The sequence below is a fragment of the Anomaloglossus baeobatrachus genome, chromosome 4 (genome assembly GCF_048569485.1).
Source record: "Anomaloglossus baeobatrachus isolate aAnoBae1 chromosome 4, aAnoBae1.hap1, whole genome shotgun sequence".
NCBI lineage: Eukaryota > Metazoa > Chordata > Amphibia > Anura > Aromobatidae > Anomaloglossus > Anomaloglossus baeobatrachus.
The window spans coordinates 33,560,758-33,569,566 of NC_134356.1; the positions used below are offsets into that span (position 1 = coordinate 33,560,758).

The 8,809-nt window shown below is 53.7% G+C and overlaps 1 protein-coding gene across 1 annotated transcript in view; it reads right to left on the reverse strand.

The window, feature by feature from the left end:
* Positions 1-7,850, reverse strand: part of PACSIN2 (protein kinase C and casein kinase substrate in neurons 2) — a 90,322-nt gene extending 82,472 nt beyond the window's left edge. Inside the window, exon 1 of the mRNA XM_075342155.1 lies at positions 7,799-7,850. The gene's annotated coding sequence lies outside the window, so the exon portion shown is untranslated. The remainder of the gene's footprint in view (positions 1-7,798) is intronic.
* Positions 7,851-8,809: the final 959 nt, after the last annotated feature.

Sequence of the window (8,809 nt, forward strand, 5' to 3'; positions counted from 1 at the left end):
TCCGGGTGCAGCTAAGGCGAATTGGGGGGGGGGGAGATAAAACCATTTCATCTTTCCGCACGTACAGACCGGATTGTACAATGCACGAGCTGTGCCGAGCAGATCATAATAGCCGGACTGCAGGGGGGAAAACTATAAAAATCCAGCAGAGGAAATAATGGAGGAAGCTGTAAAAATATTCCACTTTTTTTTCCCCTTATTATTTCCAATTATATAAGACGGCAGGAGCAGATGAGCGGCAGACTCTTCCACCCCCACCCCCGTAGCGACTTATTGATCCGTCCACCGGCCGAGAGAAAGGGGTGGGGGGGGGGGGGGGAGACATCCATCGTCAGAGCCACACACAGGAGCGGGAAAAGTGGAAGCAGCCGTGTGACCTCAAAATCAAAAAAAGATTTCCCATAGAGTTCAGAACATTGATGTGTCTGTGGTATATTCATTTTTGGGGGAGATTTTAGACTTTTTTTTCATTCTTTAGTTGATCCATGGACTAAGTTTTTCTTAAATTGTCCACATAATTGGTGGCAGAGATCACATACCTTTTAAAAATCCCCGAGTCCCCCCAGATTCGGAAGCAGTTTTCCATTTTGCGCTGCGTCGCTCCATTGCGAAGATATCCACGTTTGTTTCTTCTGAAGTGCGCTATGTGAAATCTCTGCTTTACAGTCCCAACAGGGCATTTCTTCTTCAGAGTCTTCTCTGGGGGCGTGTGCGGTTTAACCCCTCCCGCCAAACACACTCAAGCCAATCACAGCTTAGCTGATCCAGCAGTCTCAGATGCTGCTGTGTTGTGATTGGCAGCGGCTGGGAGGGAGGGGTGAAAGAGTCCTCTCTGGGGGAGTGTGCACTGAAGACACGCCCTGTTGGACTGCAGAGCTGAGATTTCACATAGCGCGCTTCAGAAGAAACAAATGTGAATATCGCCGCAATGGAGCGACGCAGCGCAAAATGGAAAACAGCAGCAGAATCAGGGGGAAGCCAATCTTAATCTAACGGGGGCCAAGTACTGACACAAGTAGCTTCCTTACAGAAGGCACCATAAAGGAGGATCCCGAGAGGAGTACTCCCATTTACAATATGCTCAAGTTTGGGGCTACTAAAGCAGGTGGACAGATGCGGACCACCCCTCATATAGTCGCCTACATATGTATCCAGTGAACCAAAAAGTAACCAGGTACATAAAAAAAAAAAAGAACATGGTAGTATCACTAATCCAAACAATGTGCTACAAACTCACTAATTACTAGACTTCCCCTTTCAAGAGAGGAAAAAGTCACAGGAAGAAACAGGACTCCCCCCACCGCCCATTACCACCACCGCCCCTCCCGGAGCGGAGCAGACTGCACGGAATGAAACTAAGGCAGCAATAAAAACATAACTATGTACTGTATAAGCAACAAGTGAGGTTCCTTGTAATGTTACCCTAAACCCAGGCACACCGGGAACAAAGAGCACCCAAACTCCGCATCACACAAAGGTTACAAAAAAAAAAATATAATAAAAAAATATATAATAATAAAAAAATTATATATTATCTCATATATATATTATATATATTATACATACACACAATTTTCTTGTTTGAAAATGATCATTTAACACAAAGTGATGAATGTTGATTGTAATGAGGTACACCCAGTATTATACTGCAGAGCTGAATTCACAATTCTGTTAGTAGAGGAGTTGTGCCTACACATTTCTCCAGCAGTGCAGCTCTGGAGTATAATACAGGAATACAGGAGGTAACTCAGGATCAGTAATGTGATGTATGTACACAGTGACTGCACCAGCAGAATAGTGAGTGCAGCTCTGGAGTATAATACAGGATGTAATTCAGGATCAGAACAGGATCAGTAATTTAGTGTATGTACACAGTGACTGCACCTAGCAGAATAGTGAGTGCAGCTCTGGAGTGAGTATAATACAGGATCAGTAATGTAATGTATGTACAGAGTGAATGCACCAGCAGAATAGTGAGTGCAGCTCTGGAGTATAATACAGGATCAGTAATGTATGTACACAGTGACCCCACCAGCAGAATAGTGAGTGCAGCTCTGGAGTATAATACAGGAGGTAACTCAGGATCAGTACATGATAAGTAATGTATCTAGATAACCCTACACTTCCGACCATCTTCATGAAATAAACATGTGACCCTTACATGGCAGCATGCTACGCTGGATCATCTGCACCTGTATAGGATTACAGCAAGACTCCAGGGATGGAAGGAAGGAAGGGGCGACGGCTGCCAAAGAACCCAAAACCTGAACCTTGTGCTGTGCAACATTGAAATATCACTATACAATGCAGAAAATCTCCACAAACAGCACCTAAATAATACCTGTCCTGGAAGGAGGCGGCACAGGACACCGTCAGCTCGAGATAGTATCATTATTCCTGTACGCTGGGTGATAACAGAGGACAACAGCATCACAGCTGTATTTTTCTATAATGTATCTTTTTTTTCCCCCCTTTGACGCATAATGGCCCTTCACAAGGAATACAATGCGGATTAATGGCTGTGAATGGCAGGCGCGCGCACCAGTACATTCAGCTTACATAGCACAAGTGGGGAATACAATGGCGGCCGCAGCGCAGGCATTGTTCTCTTTTATCAGATGAGCTCTTAACACACACAATGTAGGCCGAAGCGATGCCTGAAACCAACAAGTGAGAAGAAAAACATCGGAATGGAAGAAAAACAGGCGCAAGGCAAGGAGCGGGGGGCTACGAGGGCTACTCACAAACAGCGCAAGGCAAGGAGCGGGGGGCTACTCACAAACAGCGCAAGGCAAGGAGCGGGGGGCTACGAGGGCTACTCACAAACAGCGCAAGGCAAGGAGCGGGGGGCTACGAGGGCTACTCACAAACAGCGCAAGGCAAGGAGCGGGGGGCTACGAGGGCTACTCACAAACAGCGCAAGGCAAGGAGCGGGGGGCTACGAGAGCTACTCACAAACAGCGCAAGGCAAGGAGCGGGGGGCTACGAGGGCTACTCACAAACAGCGCAAGGCAAGGAGCGGGGGGCTACGAGGGCTACTCACAAACAGCGCAAGGCAAGGAGCGGGGGGCTACGAGGGCTACTCACAAACAGCGCAAGGCAAGGAGCGGGGGGCTACGAGGGCTACTCACAAACAGCGCAAGGCAAGGAGCGGGGGGCTACGAGGGCTACTCACAAACAGAAAAAGGCAAGGAGCGGGGGGCTCCGGCGGCTACTCACAAACAGTGCAAGGCAAGGAGCGGGGGGCTCCGACAGCTACTCACAAACAGTGCAAGGCAAGGAGCGGGGGGCTCCGGCGGCTACTCACACACAGTGCAAGGCAAGGAGCGGGGGGCTCCGGCGGCTACTCACACACAGTGCAAGGAGCGGGGGGCTCCGGCGGCTACTCACAGTGCAAGGCAAGGAGCGGGGGGCTCCGGCGGCTACTCACAAACAGTGCAAGGCAAGGAGCGGGGGGCAGGAATATGTACGTATATGAAAGCTCGCCGAGCACCATCACTTCTCCACAGTGCCGTCCTAGGCCCTCTTCTCTGTGATCACTCGGAAAACACCGCAATCATACGCTTTGTCACAGGCGTTACATACCCCCGAGTTAATTGCATTTTCCTTAGTAAACTAAATAACCATGTTTGCCGGGGGGGGGGGGGGGGGGGGGGGGGGGTGAACGACCAAGGGCAGTTCGGCTGCTGATCTCTGCCATGACGTAGGAAAGGGGGTGGCAACAATCAGATTATGGTTCGCTTTCACCCCCCGTTCACACTGCCCATTTATCACATGCGCCGCGCCCTATTTGCCAGATGGAGGTTACAAAGAGTCATCATTCAGATCCCGGACAATGCAAAGATGCCCATTGGACAGATGATCACTGGGGGGTTTCGAGGGGGGGGTTCAACATGGTCAACGTAAAAAGGGTGGTCCGAAATACCCTGGCGAAAAAGCTGTGAAGATGTGCACCACTGTCCTAGGCCTTCCATATGGGACTCTCTGGCTCTCGCTGTACTAGACCATAGACAGCCAACAGAGCATTTCGGAGTCCCTTGTTTGGGATCGATAGGGGTCCCGGAAGTCAGGCTCGCACCCATTTGCAAGTTGTGACCTATCATTTGAATAAATGATAACTTCTGAAAAATTAGAGCAAACCCTTTAAGGGACTGTTTATAGGGGGTTTCAATGTCCCCAGTTTACGACCCCCCCTCCTCTATCAACCTCTGTCATTCTGGTAAACTCCTTGTATCACACAGACAGGGGTTCATCTAAATAAATCGCCATATATGCCTGACCAACCCCGCATTAAAAGGGACGTCCCTAGTGATACAACCCTTTAAAAAGTGATTGTCTATAGGGGATTTCAATGCCCCCCGTTTAGGACCCCCTCCAATAGTCTTATACCCCGCCATATATGCCTGACCAACCTAGCACGAAAAGGGACATCCCTAGTGATAAAACCCGTCTCAGCTCCAAGGTACAAAGCCTCAACGTGCAGGTCTCTGTATCTATAGGATGCCCCTTTAAGAGACACCCCTGCAGGGCTAGAGGTCATAAATACAGGGAAATACCCTATAAAACCGCCAGAACATACACACAGGAGAGTGCAGCCACCATGTGTGACCGAGCAGAATGCAGGGAAGACTCCGCTATCTCATACCAAGGTGATGACATCACTGAGCAAGGAAACATGGAGGGCGGCAGCTCCCGCTCCTTCCTACAACCAGTTGCTATCCTCCATGAATCACAATTTACAGCGTTACTGGGAGTGGAGAGGACGGTTGCTACATCGTCACCGGAGAGCGAGCCAAGATTCACTGGAGTCACTCAGCCTCTCTCCATGTGGAGGAATCTCGCTCAGATCCAAAATGGGAAAAATGTACAGAAAGGAGCCAAAACCTGGTACCTCCTGTATTATACTCCAGAGCTGCACTCACTATTCTGCTGCTGCAGTCACTGTATACATACATTACTGATCCTGTACTGATCCTGTATTATACTCCAGAGCTGCGCTCACTATTCTGCTGGTGGAGTCCCTGTATACATACATTATTGATCCTGAGTTACCTCCTGTATTACACTCCAGAGCTACACTCACTATTCTACTGGTGGAGTCCCTGTATACATACATTACATTACTGATCCTGAGTTACCTCCTGTATTATACTCCAGAGCTGCACTCACTATTCTGCTGGTGGAGTCCCTGTATACATACATTACATTACTGATCCTGAGTTACCTCCTGTATTACCACTCCAGAGCTGCACTCACTATTCTACTGGTACAGTCACTGTGTACATGCATTACATTACTGATCCTGTATTGATCCTGAGTTACCTCCTGTATTATACTCCAGAGCTGCACTCACTATTCTGTTGATTGTCAATGAATACAGCAGACAAACATGATGCTGTGCACTTCGCTAACACGACCTGAGCTCCTATAATTCTTCCTGGCAGCCGAGTGAGCTGGTAACATGCAGAGAGATTTCAGCTCTGAAATCTGAAGAATTCTGAATACTACTTTATATAAATATAAAAAAATAAAAAATAATAAAAAATAAAAATGCATATTGATTATTAACAAGGATATACTGCAAATTGTGCTATGTGGTGACAATGATCATACAAGGACAGTGTATTATCAGCAGCAAGGAAGGACAAAACCGGCTCTGCTACATCACACACCAGCTCTGATGACAGAAGGTCACACTGCAGGCTGTCACATCATAAACCAGGTGGAGGGGGGGAGAAATCCTACAAACAGGCCGCAGTCTATACACCGATCTCGCAAATAGCGCAGATGACGCACGAGGCTCTGCTACATGCACCGCCTCCAACACCGCACCCTCCAGCAGGCACAGCTCCCCCTGCACCCTCCTGCAGGCACAGCTCCCCCTGCACCCTCCAGCAGGCACAGCTCCCCCTGCACCCTCCTGCAGGCACAGCTCCCCCTGCACCCTCCAGCAGGCACAGCTCCCCCTGCACCCTCCTGCAGGCACAGCTCCCCCTGCACCCTCCTGCAGGCACAGCTCCCCCCTGCACCCTCCAGCAGGCACAGCTCCCCCCTGCACCCTCCCAGCAGGCACAGCTCCCCCCTGCACCCCTCCTGCAGGCACAGCTCCCCCTGCACCCTCCAGCAGGCACAGCTCCCCCCTGCACCCTCCTGCAGGCACAGCTCCCCCTGCACCCTCCAGCAGGCACAGCTCCCCCTGCACCCTCCAGCAGGCACAGCTCCCCCTGCACCCTCCTGCAGGCACAGCTCCCCCTGCACCCTCCTGCAGGCACAGCTCCCCCTGCACCCTCCTGCAGGCCACAGCTCCCCCTGCACCCTCCTGCAGGCACAGCTCCCCCTGCACCCTCCTGCAGGCACAGCTCCCCCTGCACCCTCCTGCAGGCACAGCACCCTCCTGCACCCTCCTGCAGGCACAGCCACCCTCCTGCAGGCACAGCGCCCTCCAGCAGGCACACAGCGCCCTCCAGCAGGCACAGCGCCCTCTCCAGCAGGCACAGCGCCCCTCCAGCAGGCACAGCGCCCTCCAGCAGGCACAGCGCCCTCCAGCAGGCACAGCGCCCCTCCAGCAGGCACAGCGCCCTCCAGCAGGCACAGCGCCCCTCCAGCAGGCACAGCACCCCCTGCACCCTCCTGCAGGCACAGCACCCTCCAGCAGGCACAGCGCCCTCCTGCAGGCACAGCACCCCCCTGCACCCTCCTGCAGGCACAGCGCCCTCCTGCAGGCACAGCGCCCTCCTGCAGGCACAGCGCCCCTCCTGCAGGCACAGCGCCCCTCCTGCAGGCAACAGCACCCCCTGCACCCCTCCTGCAGGCACAGCACCCTCCAGCAGGCACAGCACCCTCCAGCAGGCACAGCACCCTCCTGCAGGCACAGCACCCTCCAGCAGGCACAGGCACCCTCCTGCGCCCTCCAGCAGGCACAGCGCCCTCCAGCAGGCACAGCGCCCTCCTGCAGGCACAGCGCCCTCCTGCAGGCACAGCGCCCTCCTGCAGGCACAGCGCCCTCCTGCAGGCACAGCAGGCACAGCGCCCTCCAGCAGGCACAGCAGGCACAGCGCCCTCCTGCAGGCACAGCGCCCTCCTGCAGGCACAGCGCCCTCCTGCAGGCACAGCGCCCCTCCTGCAGGCACAGCGCCCTCCTCTGCAGGCACAGCGCCCTCTCTGCAGGCACAGCGCCCTCCTGCAGGCACAGCGCCCTCCACCAGGCACAGCGCCCTCCACCAGGCACACGCGCCCCTCCACCAGGCACAGCGCCCTCCACCAGGCACAGCGCCCTCTCCACCAGGCACAGCGCCCTCCACCAGGCACAGCGCCCTCCACCAGGCACAGCGCCCTCCACCAGGCACAGCGCCCCTCCACCAGGGCACAGCGCCCTCCACCAGGCACAGCGCCCTCCACCAGGCACAGCGCCCTCCACCAGGCACAAGCGCCCTCCACCAGGCACAGCACCCTCTCCACCAGGCACAGCACCCCTCCTGCACCCTCCAGCAGGCACAGCTCCTCCAGGCTGCTGATCACTCATCATTGCGGCACCACACAAGCCCCAGAGGTCAGTGACTCAGTCCTGGGAGAAGCTGCATTTTCTGCCCGATCCTCCTCACAGGGTCTGGGCCACAACACAAACATGAACGTGAACGTTGCATTTAAGCCACCAATATGTAACCTGTGGCAGCACTACAACTCCCAGCATGCCCTGACAGCTCTGTGAAATAAGCTCACAGCAGGGGAGGATAAATAATGGTGCACACACGTAGTAATACAAATAGGACCCCCTCACTGACACATGACGCCGCATTACCTCCCGCTGCCTCCGGCTTCCCGGCTCCGCCGCTCCCCTCTCGGTTCCCTGTCAGGCGGGAGCTTCTGCAGCCTTCCCCAGCCACACCCAGATACCACGACTACCGACAGCGGATTGGTTCACGCTAAACTCCGCCCCGGAACGTCACACGGAAAGGCAGAGACTGTAAATAAACCCAAGCCTCGTTTTGATGCGCAGTGTGAAACGCAGTCACGTGATGATGGGACGAAGACGTGATAGGCGTGATTAGAAGACCCTAGCCTAAAGCCATCCAATGCATCAGAGCTCAGCGATAATGACGACCATAGAGCAGACATGTCTCGTACTAACGTCAGTGACATCCACAATGATAACCTGAGCGCGCACAGTGTCTAAGAAAGCCCCCACAAGCCAGGGTACCCCAATAATGATGACCAGAGAGCCCCCACAAGCCAGGGTACCCTAATAATGATGACCAGAGAGCCCCCACAAGCCAGGGTACCCCAATAATGATGACCAAAGAGCCCCCACAAGCCAGGTACCTCAATAATGATGACCAGAGAGCCCCCACAAGCCAGGGTACCCCAATAATGATGACCAGAGAGCCCCCACAAGCCAGGGTACCCCAATAATGATGCCCAGAGAGCCCCCACAAGCCAGGTACCTCAATAATGATGACCAGAGAGCCCCCACAAGCCAGGTACCTAAATAATGATTACCAGAGAGCCCCCACAAGCCAGGGTACCCCAATTATAACCTGAGAGCCCCCACAAGCCAGGTACCTCAATAATGATGACCAGAGAGCCCCCACAAGCCAGGGTACCCCAATTATAACCTGAGAGCCCCCACAAGCCAGGTACCTCAATATTGATGACCAGAGAGCCCCCACAAGCCAGGTACCTCAATAATGATGACCAGAGAGCCCCCCCAAGCCAGGGTACCCCAATAATGATGACCAGGGTGCACCCATAATGATGGCCAGAGTGCCCTCACAAGCCAGGGTAACCCAATAATGACCAGAGTGCCCCCACA